At 38.1% G+C, this 8988-nt stretch overlaps 1 long non-coding RNA gene across 1 annotated transcript; it reads left to right on the top strand.

Annotated features, from left to right (window-relative positions):
- The first annotated feature begins 1118 nt into the window (after window positions 1–1118).
- Window positions 1119–7610, top strand: LOC143434401 (uncharacterized). Its single transcript, XR_013103872.1, has 3 exons — window positions 1119–1482; window positions 6512–6644; window positions 7455–7610. It is a non-coding gene; the product is annotated as an uncharacterized LOC143434401 (long non-coding RNA).
- The last annotated feature ends 1378 nt before the right edge of the window (window positions 7611–8988 follow it).

The following is an 8988-nucleotide window of genomic DNA, read 5'->3' as shown; positions in this document are numbered from 1 at the left end:
CCAGCTGTTCTCAGAAATGTTTTATGCGTGGTGGGTATTTATTTCTTTAATCGAGTAGGAAAAGTTGTCATTGTAAGAGGTCAGACAGCTTTTCTTTGTCTCTCTTATGACAGGCTATTGAACTGATGGAGACTTTTGGATGCTTACATATTAATTTATTGTTTGGTAAGCAATACTAAAGTTTGGTTTCTGAAGAATATCCTTATACATATTTAACATGTCCTGTTGTAACAGTTTTAGCACCATCTTTTCATGAGTGAACCACATCATATGTTTCTTTTAAACTCCAGGACACAAAATGTTGCTCAATTTTTTTTTCTGTCTTATACATGTATAGGAAAATGAAGCAGCATTCATTGTCATACTTTGTACAACTTGATCCCATTTCTCTATTTAAATGGGTTATCTTCTGTCTTAGCTTTTTAAAAATTGGTTATTTTATTTATTTACATTTCTAATGTTACCCCCCCTTCCTGGTTTCCCCCTCTGCAAGCCCCCTATCTCATCCTCTCACCTCCTGCTTCTATGAGGGCGCTTACCCACCCACCTACTCACCCACCCCCTCCCACTCACTGCCCTAGCATTCTCCTATGCTCGGGCATCAAGCCTTCACAGGATCAAGGGCCTCTCCTCCCACTGATGTCTGACAAGGCCATCCTCTGCTACATATGCAGCTGGAGCCATGGGTTCTTCCATATGTACTATTTGGTTGGTGGTTTAGCTTTTAAAAAATATTTTTAAATAATGGGCTACCTTCTGTTTTGTCTTCTTAATATTTTCAGTTTCTCAAATCTTTCTGATGTCTTCCTTTAACAACACACATGCAATCTGACTTTTGGTTTCCTGAAAATATCTTAAGCTTGACACTCAACAGATGCTGTATGTGTTAAACATTAGTAAACTTGTGTCTTCCAAATCTAAATTACAGTGAATTAATTCAAACACAGAGTAGCCAGCATCTGTAGCTAACATTTATATTTTAGATCTTTAAACCAAAGGTTATGCAGAAAGTCACATAATTAAATTAAATTTTTTTTAGGACAAGGAAAAATAAATAAATACTGGCATTAATAATGTCATAAAACTGCAAGGAACAAAGACGGTGTAGAGGTCAAGGGTAATGGGATATAGGTCATGGGAAACAGAACCCCCAGGGAAACATATTGTACTCTTTGAGGAAGACCACTCACAGATCTAACAGTGCTTAATGTTAACTCTTAGTTTATGCTCCACACATGACCCAACAGAGGAGCACTGTCTGGGATGATGCTCACGCCTCTGCTCGTTTTTCAGGACTTTTTCTACTCATCAGTCCTCGGATGTCAAGTGTTTTAGGAACAGTCAGAAGCCTACTCTGCTGACCCTTGGATCTTTCGAAAGGAGTGGCTAACCTTTATTTTCTCCTTCTGTGAATACAAAAGCTTGGTGGGAAGCTCCAAAAAGGAGAAGAAGCAAGTGACATGACTCCATATCCAGGCGTGGGTAAGTGTGTGTGTTCATTCTTTTTGCTCTGAGAATACTTCAGTCCTGTCTCCTTCCTGGCACTCTTCCAGCACCCATAGGTCTCAAGTCATGCTGCTTCCTTGAAACAAATTTTTAGGATCTATTTGTTCTTATGAAAATGATTTGCCAGGTGTCCTGTCTGTCAGAATTGTGTAGGAAATCTCTGATAAGACAGTGGGACAACTGGTTGTTACTGCATTGTTCATCTGACCTCAGAAGGGTGTTAATGTCATGAGCATCTTTCCAGAAAGACCCCACCTGGACACTACCAAGGACACTCCCCCTCCCACTGTGAGCCAATAGTTTCTTGCTTTAATGATTTCCTGGCCTAATGGATAAGGATTCTTAGAGTTAAATTGAGAATCAGATGCAAATTATTATTTGCTTTCCTCAGATAAAGGAATAAGATGAAAGCCTGACCCACGCTGTGCACATACATGGCTTGGGCTGATCGGAGAGCATTTTTTTTTCTCTGTCGTCACTATTCCTATGTTTGAGCCTGGAAGCTTCTAGCTTCCTCACAATCTAATCTTCCAAGGTGATTGATTCAATCCAGGTTTTCCCAGCTTCTCACTGAATTGTTCTACTTGGCCTCATGTTTACTTTAGCAGTATGTTCTAAACTCTACTTGGCCCCATACTAATTAACAGTATGTTCTAATTTTCTGGCTTCTTCTCATTCTCGGGCTTGTCTTGTCTTCACCTGTATCTAACTTACTCTCTCTGCCCCCTGTTTTTGTAAAACTGCCTTGCTAAAACTGCCACATACCTACTGTAAAGTAGCCTCTCCTTTCTGTCTGTTCTCATGAGAGTTGGGGGTATCTTATTTCTGACTTACTCTGGCAAATTTTTCTCTGATTTGCTACTTTGTCTGTCTGTCAATTAGATGTCACTTTCAAACATGGCTGCTTCCTTCTACAAACTAATTTTACCTTTATTGTTAGAGATTAAAGGTGTGTATTGAGGACGTGTCTGTATCCCAGCCAGATCATACCGTAATCCAGATTGTGTCTGTATTCCAGGCAGATGACATAACCTAGAAGGTCTTTGGATGTGATCCCTTGCCAGAACAGCCGTGTTGTGTTGCTGGATTAAAATTCCTCTAGAATCAGAACAACTTCTGTGACATTCCTTAATGTGTTTGACCCCAAAATAACACCACCCCCTGTTTGAATGGTAAATAACAATGTTACCCAGATGGGTCATGCATGATATAGCCTGAGCCATGGAACAAGAGAAAGAGAATTCTCTCCTGCTCTATTTGCAAATAGAAAGATCTCAGAGCAGACAGAATAAGAGGTCTGAAGTTTGGAATATATCAGATCTGACCTTTACCTAGTTCTTTTACTTCCTAATTTATGTGCCCTTTTATTTATATCATAAAACCTCCTGGACTACCCAAATATCTGTGAGCATATATTAAGATTAAATGGTATTTGATATTCCAATGAAGTCTTCTTCATTCTCAATAACACCAGCACACCAATAATACTAAGAGATAATAATAACTAAATAATAATAACAATAGGACCTACATATCTCTAGCACATATGAGATAGAAAGGTACTTAATACACTGTTAAATGATTCAAATGGGAACCACAGGATGTAGAGTGGGAACATTACTGTGTAGTTTTATCACTGGACTCTGATTCTAGAACTTCCGTGGTGTTACTAGAGCCCAGACCTGAATGGGTTTCTCATTTTCAAGATGGGCAGGGATTAGACAGGTATACAGATAGAAGAGGCTTTCTTTTCATTTAATCTGCAAAGGTGTTATTTCCATGTCAAAGGACAGGATGACACATATGAAAAAGATATTTCAGATGAGAGAAGAGTTTAAAAAAATCTATATGAATAAATTCACAGGTTTTCAAATACTCAAGCACTTGCAGTTTCCCTGCTTATCCACAATGGTGCAGAATTCACAATCTTACATTTTGCAGTTTAGTACTCATGAGATCCAGTTGTGAAAGGAACATGAAAATACAGAATAAGGAGAGAATCGTTAATATTCGCAGAAACTCTTTTTAAGACTTGAGGTAAGTGGGGAAAACAAAATCCTTTCTTCATAGAAAAATCCAAACTGAAAGATATTTTGAAGTTGTTAAAATAACTGGGTAAGCAGTAAATGTCAACATTGCTTCCCCATAATGGAAAAATACACTGAGCAGGTTAGATATACTTTTGCACTGAAGAGTAGGGAATTTGGGCTGACTGAGTAGGGAGTATTCAGCAGGGAAAGTGGCAAAGAGAAAGGGACCAGTGAGCTTCAGCATCAATTTGGACCTTGTTGAGGCTGTCGTGAAAGAGGAGGGCCAGCTGCCAGCTGTTCCTGCTGGTGAGTGACCACATAAAGAATGTCCTTATGTCACTTTTATGTCACTCTTATGCCCCTCTTATGTGGGTGACATCATTTTCTGTATGAACAGAGGGAGGAATACGAATGGTCTTCAATGGACTTAGAGAAAGGAGAAAGAGAATTTAAACCTGATTTGACATCAGCTTGTTAAAATGTTAGTTCAAAGACCATTAATTACACCCATTTCGTGAGCACCATTTAGAAGATTTTAAGTATTGGTTTTCCTAATTACATTAAGCCTTACAGACTTTGAAGACAGTATTTAGTGGTGAGTTCTTTCCACCCCTCTAGTAACCTAATAAAACAACAAAGATAATGGGAATTCCCCTTCCCTTCCTCCTTCCCTCCCTCCCTCCCTCCCTCCCTCTTCTCTCTTTCTCTCTGTAGTGCAATTACTACTTTATTTTCTTAGGTCCATGTGGTATTAAAAGTGAAATGTGAATAGAGAATTGCTATAATCTAAAAGGAATTAGGTGGAATTTACACAACCCAAATCCTTATATCTGAATTTGGAGCTCTGTAGTAAATATTTATTATATACTAAATGTTACATGAAAGTGGGCTAATTAACACAAGACTTTGTATTTTCCAAAGGACAGAAGGCATTCTTTAAGATCCATGCAGCTACACTCTGATGTTCCATTTCATTTAACTGTCTGCTCAGGGTCTGCTGATTTAGGGATTTATGTAATTCTTTAATTGGAATCAAACCCATCTTTCTTTATTTCCTCTAATGGCTTTCTGTTCCTGGCTACTAATTTGATTCTAGTTTAGAGTGACTTCTGTTACTTCTTTCTTTTTCTCAGTTTGCATAGAGTTCTGTTTTTGCTCCCATTAAAGGGCAATTTTTATTGCTTTAAATGACGTGGATTGCTCCCACTATCTTTTTCTGTTGAAACTGTGGACATGTTTATCATCAAACTCATATCAATTGTTGCTCACTTCCCACATGCTGCAGGAGAGACAGTGCTGAGCCCTGCGCTCATGTGACCTCCATTCATCTTCCCACTGACCTTGGCTGTGCTATTGTGATTGCTCTCATTTTATAGGCAGAGGAAAGAGCTATGCTAACTTGCAGAATCAGGATTCATTCCACCAAACCCCTGCTGCTGGGCTAATCTTTAATGTTGAGAAGCTTTGTGCTTCTGTTCTTTGTGCTTCCTGGGTAATCATGAACTTTGATAGGGATACAAAGCTAAGGACCGAACCCAATGTCTCGAATGTGCTAGGCAAGCACCCCAAGACTGAACTGTATATAGCCCACAACCCAGCCCATGTTTTGGGTGTTTGTGTTCTAAGCCATGTTTTATTGAACCTGAAGTCCTCTGAAACTCCAGCATCACATATGCGTTCTTTTGGTTGATACTTTGTATCCCTATGGAAACGGAGGAGGCATTTCATACATAACTGGTGAAGACAGAACTGTTGCTTCCTAATGCTTCATAGTGAATTTCTGTCAGTCTTTCTCCTCCCTGTCAATATCTTAGTACTCTTCCTGGTTCCTCAAAGCAAACTCATTGGTCTTTTATAATTCTCCTTTCTCTCTCAGATCCATGGCCAATCAGTCAGCAAGTACTGCCAGCTTCCCTTGTACAATATAGTTCAAGTATGTCCTCTTTTAATAGTATCCATATTACCATTTAATATAGGATTTCTTTGTGTTTTCCCAGTTTAAGACACGAGGCTTCAAATACATTTCAGTTTTATTTCTGTCCCTCAAATATGTCAATATAATAATAATAGTGATGTTCTAAAATGACGATTACATCATAAATATACCCTCCGCAGTGGGTTTCTATGACACTTAGGATAGACCGGTCATCATGTTGCGTTCTGTGTTACTCTTACCATCCAGATCTCAGGCCCAGTAGCATTCCTTAGAGACATTGTCACTCACAATTCAGTGACAAGCAGGGCCCCACATTACCTATAGAAGCTGTATCTCCAGATAATTTCTTATACATTTACTTACTTTTCACCTTTTTGCTATAATATAGATGTTAATGGAACAAGCATGTAGCCCATTGAGGAAGGCAGGATGTTTTTGTTCTTTTCTCATTCAGCACATGGGTATTGGTGATGCTCCTGTAGCACAGACAAGATAGCAACAGAAAAGTTAGAAAAGTAGTTTTTAAAACTTATCCTACATGTGATAATGCAAGTCTGTAATTCCAGTACTGAGGAAGCTCAGGCCAGATGATTATGAGGTTTAGGTCAGCCTGGATTACAGCAAGTAACAAAGAACAAACGTTTTATGTGGCACAGGACTTCAGAAATAAAGAACTAAAATCTTAAACAAGGCCATCTCCTTCTGTGCTCAGATGTGCGGAAGAATGGGCAGATTTGACTGGACATCCTGTCACATGATAGGAAGAGGCAGAGAAAGGCTTCCCAGTAAGGTCTTTTGTTCAGATTCTCTTTGGTCTTTCTAGCTCTATCCTCTGAGCTATGGGGCTGGTCCTCTCTGGAATTCAGATCTTCAAGACAGGATCCTGTGGCTTGCTGTGGAGAAAGCGTGTTTCAAGGTTTTAGGACTTACCTTGAGGGAAAAAAAAATCTGTTTGTTGTGGTTCTCAGGGGAGAAAGAGGACAGTCAGGGTAGAAGACCTAAGAGACACTGCTTCAGGAATGTTTCCAATGTCCTCCAGATGATGATCCACTGGATACCAAGTCTTCATGCTTTTGGAAATAATGACCGGATTCCAGGACCAGCTTGATTATTCCCGTACTTCAGTACCATACACATCTTAATAAGTAAACCAAAATTCTTCATTTCAAAATGTAAGCTCTTAACCAGCATTGCCAATTATAAACATACTTGTTTTCATGCTTTGGTAGCAATAAGTTTCTAGGCTCAACTGGGAATGTGCTTGCCTGGGACACATGAAGCCAGTGCTGATCTTAGTACATTATCTAGGTGTGATGGTGCATGCCTGTAATCCCAACACTCGGGGGGTACAGGATATAAAGAGATAGATTTCTAGAAGAAAAATTGCTGGAACAAATGAGAACCATATTTTAGATGTTTATAGATATTGTGGAATTGACTTCTAAAAATTGTAACATTGACCAACAATGGATGAGACTTTCTGTCCTTCTGTTTCCTTGACCTGAGTGGATATTTTAAACTTTTTTCTACTTTTGCTAATCCCCAAAGTGAAACATGGCATTTTTGTATTCTCTAAATCTTCACTCATTCATTACTGTGGGCTAGAACATAATTTTAGAATTTAATGCCATCATCTTTCTTTCTTCTATGAATTGCCCTTTCATATTCTGCAGCCCATATTGTTGTGTATCATATAGACAATTAAATGTTTATCCAGTGATTTTTAAAGCTTTCTACAGCCTCTTTCTTAAGTCTTATGCACAAAAAGAATCCTCCTCTCTGATATTTTAAGTATGTTAACTGGTATTTTTGTCTTCTGTCTTTTCGATGTTTTAGTATTTTAAATTGTTTTGTGCTGGCGTGAGTGAGTTAGGGAATAGTCCACTTATTATTTTTTAGAATAGTTTTTCTGCTTTTATATTTCTTCTTTACCTCTTATTAACAATTCTTTTTTCTCTACTTCTTTTCCCATGGTCATACAGGCTTGTATGTTTGAATACTAAGATCCCGTTTGGACCAGTTTGAGAAGAATTAGGAAGTGTGATCTTATTGGAGGAGTGTGCCACTCAGAGTGGGCACTGAACTTTCAAAAGACTTCCACCATTCACAGTGCATCCTCTGCTTCCTGCTTGAGGCTGGAGATGTGAGTTCTCAGCTGTTCCTGCTGCCATGGCTTTGTTCTACCATTTTGGATAGTAACCCTCTAGAACAATAAAATATCTTAGCCTCGAACTCAGAAATCTGCCTGCCTCTGCCTCCCGAGTGCTGGGATTAAAGGCGTGTGCCACCACCGCCCAGCTAGGATCATCTTTATGACATACTGATTTGAGGCTCACCTGAAACAAATTACACCCTGTGTCAAGAATAAATAATACATTCATGGATTCATAAATAAATAATTTAGAAAGAATCTTGAACAATGACATTTTCTAAAAACTAACTAAGGTAGATCTGAGATTAGTTCAGATAGTAATCAGGAAAGATAAATAAAATCTACCTTGAAGATGAGACTGGCTAAAATCAGACATGAGAATACTAAGATTTGATCATCACTGTTCCAAACAAGTGAAAGTAACATAGCAAACTTTAGAACTGGATAGTAAGAGTTAAAAGTAAGGAAAAAGTCACAAAGTGTATTTATTAATTTATTTCCTCAAGTTCTAGTTATCTTCAAATCCATATAAGAAATTGAGCTTCTAAAGATAATAACTTTGATTTAAGAAAAAATAAAGACAAGACATTAATGCTGAGCCAGGACAGATTTCTTAAGTTCGAGTGCCGCTATTGAGGGCATAGTAAGAAAATATACCTGCAATATGAAGCTGTTCTGTGTTGTATAATACTGGAGCTTCAGACATATGTAGGTACTTTTCTAATGAATGACTCATGAACTTGAATCAGAAATATGTGAGTCTTCTTTTCCCAAGCTGTGTGACTTTGTAAATTGCTTAACCTCTCTGACTGTAGAGTGTTGGAGGCAGCTCTCAAGAGAGAGATTATTGTAAGTATGTTGTATCAGCTCTGTATTTAGTGATGTGCATATGGGAGTTTGAAATCTCTATAGCAGAAGTTAGGTGCCTGATGAAAAATGCAGATGCAACATGCCAGGCTGGTTTTGTCATTGATAGTGTTATTTTCAGAGGAAATGGTAGGATACAATTCCTTAGTAATACATGCAGGGTTCAAGGAGTTATTGGGAAAGTAAAACTAATTTAATAACTATTAAGTAACTGGGTAAATAATCTGATGCAACTGAATGCATTGCCTTTAGCCTGATGACTGTCTCTGAATATTCATTTAAAGATGGAAACTTAAATGCTATTGAGTTCTAGAGAAAGCAGACATGACATATATAATTGTTAATCCTTGTCCTTTAGATAGTTTCAGAACTATTTTATTTCCTACCAAAGAACAGGTATCTTATAGATGATGTTTTAATGTTGAAATGAGAACAGTGAATGATTAAATATAGCACACTTAAAATACTGCCTAGTTTCTGTAATTTACACACACACA

The sequence above is a fragment of the Arvicanthis niloticus genome, chromosome 14, assembly GCF_011762505.2.
Source record: "Arvicanthis niloticus isolate mArvNil1 chromosome 14, mArvNil1.pat.X, whole genome shotgun sequence".
Lineage (NCBI taxonomy): Eukaryota > Metazoa > Chordata > Mammalia > Rodentia > Muridae > Arvicanthis > Arvicanthis niloticus.
The sequence above is the reverse complement of the archived record's forward strand: the minus strand, read 5'-3'. Positions and strand labels throughout refer to the sequence as shown.